We start from the raw sequence: 2,294 nt of genomic DNA, 5'->3' as shown, positions 1-2,294 counted from the left end.
TTATGTCTTCATAATTATTGGAATATTAGGTGAGTTGAAAGAAATCATCAATGACTGGCCCATAACAAGAGTTGATCTGTGTAAGTTAGAGGAACACACATAAAAACATCTACTTCCTAAGAAGAAAGCTCATGTTAAATCGTAAAGGTGGAGACAGGTGTGCTACTAATACAGCGGTCGGGAACCTATGGCTCGCGAGCCAGATATGGCTCTTTTGGCGACGTTAAAAACGTTCTTCAAAAGAATACATTAGTACACTCAAAAAATCGTTGGTCTTAATTAAAATACATGTATTTAATTGTATTTAACCTATCGTTTTTTTTAAATGGTATAGCTCTCACGGGAAATTATTTTTAAAAAATGGGCATTTATGGGTCTGTCCGCCAAAAAGGTTCCCGACCCCTGGACTGATACATTCCATTTTACTAAGTGTGGCAAAGTTGGACAGTGACAAGTACAAAAAGACGCAAAGCAATAAATAAGTACCGTATTTGCCGGTGTATTGGTCGACCTTTTTCGATCCAAAATCGACCGAAAAAAATCGACCTCGACTTATACACCGAGTCATAAAATTTAACTTCGTTTTCATCGCTTCAAATGTGATGGTAACCAAGGCCGTTTCTCATGCATCTCATTGTGCGTTGCACTTAGAAAATTTGAACCGTGCGGCGTGCGCGAGTGCGCGGCCCGCTGGAAGTCCAATGAGGCGCCGCGATCTCCTGCGCGGTGCTTATAAAGTGCCGATCCGCTCGGCTTGGAGCTATTTCCGACCTCCCGTTGGTGCCGGGCGGCGTGCGCGAGCTCGCCGGCCGCGATCTCCTGCGCGGTGCTTATAAAGTGCCGATCCGCTCGGCTTGGAGCTATTTCCGACATCCCGTTGGTGCCGGGCGGCGTGCGCGAGCTCGCCGGCCGCGATCTCCTGCGCGGTGCTTATAAAGTGCCGATCCGCTCGGCTTGGAGCTATTTCCGACCTCCCGTTGGTGCCGGGCGGCGTGCGCGAGCTCGCCGGCCGCGATCTCCTGCGCGGTGCTTATAAAGTGCCGATCCGCTCGGCTTGCAGCTATTTCCGACCTCCCGTTGGTGCCGGGCGGCGTGCGCGAGCTCGCCGGCCGCGATCTCCTGCGCGGTGCTTATAAAGTGCCGATCCGCTCAGCTTGGAGCTATTTCCGACCTCCCGTTGGTGCCGGGCGGGGTGCGCGAGCTCGCCGGCCGCGATCTCCTGCGCGGTGCTTATAAAGTGCCGATCCGCTCGGCTTGGAGCTATTTCCGACCTCCCGTTGGTGCCGGGCGGCGTGCGCGAGCTCGCCGGCCGCAATCTCCTGCGCGGTGCTTATAAAGTGCCGATCCGCTCGGCTTGGAGCTATTTCCGACCTCCCGTTGGTGCCGGGCGGCGTGCGCGAGCTCGCCGGCCGCGATCTCCTCCGCGGTGCTTATAAACAGCCGCATGCGCACGGCCTCCCGGAATTTGAACACATTTCGTCAATAAATTTCGCATATTGAATTTTGAAGTTTAATATAATGCAACAATTGAGCTCGACTTATACAAAGGATATATCATAAAATCGTAAATTTCCGTCGAATTTTAGGGGGTCGACTTATACACCGAGTCGACCTGTACACCGGCAAATACGGTAATGTGAAACCATTGTTTTATTTGATGTGTTTTCATCAAAACCAAATCAACTTTTTGAGGAAGGCCGGTAGAGAAACTGTTTATTTGTAATAGATGTTTATACTATAAAGCCTACTGTAAATGAAAATGATTGATTTAATTAATTATTGTATTTTCACAAGACAATAACTTGCAGTAGAAGAAATACAGCTTATACAGTACAATGAGATCCACAACGTGAGCGTTCATATAATAATGTTGAGTCATAAAAACAAATATTATTTTTTTAAAGACCAAGAGTTATATTTGTAATGTTGAAAAAGAAGAAAAAGTCCTAGTGGTTGTACTTTGTAGAACTATACAAGACTTACAGAAGACCAACAACCAGGTTTGTGTTCTTGAAGTTTTGTTATATTTTCTTGGCCATTGTAGTTTTAGCTATTAATGTAAATTATGTTAGCAGAACTCCATTACTCCTGTGCATCCGTCCGAGGATACTAATACAGGAATTTTACAAAGCTGCAGCTCCTATGAACTATGATGGAATTTCAGCAACTACAATCAAGTGGTGCCCTCATTGGGCGAGAGGCTGTGTTGTTATTTGACTATTTGATTGTCAAATTCATCACGTGCAGTAAAAATGAAGAATGAGAACTTAATAAAAAAAAGAAAGAACGATACC

This window comes from Syngnathus scovelli, chromosome 3 (assembly GCF_024217435.2).
Source record: "Syngnathus scovelli strain Florida chromosome 3, RoL_Ssco_1.2, whole genome shotgun sequence".
Lineage (NCBI taxonomy): Eukaryota > Metazoa > Chordata > Actinopteri > Syngnathiformes > Syngnathidae > Syngnathus > Syngnathus scovelli.
The sequence above is the reverse complement of the archived record's forward strand: the minus strand, read 5'-3'. Positions refer to the sequence as shown.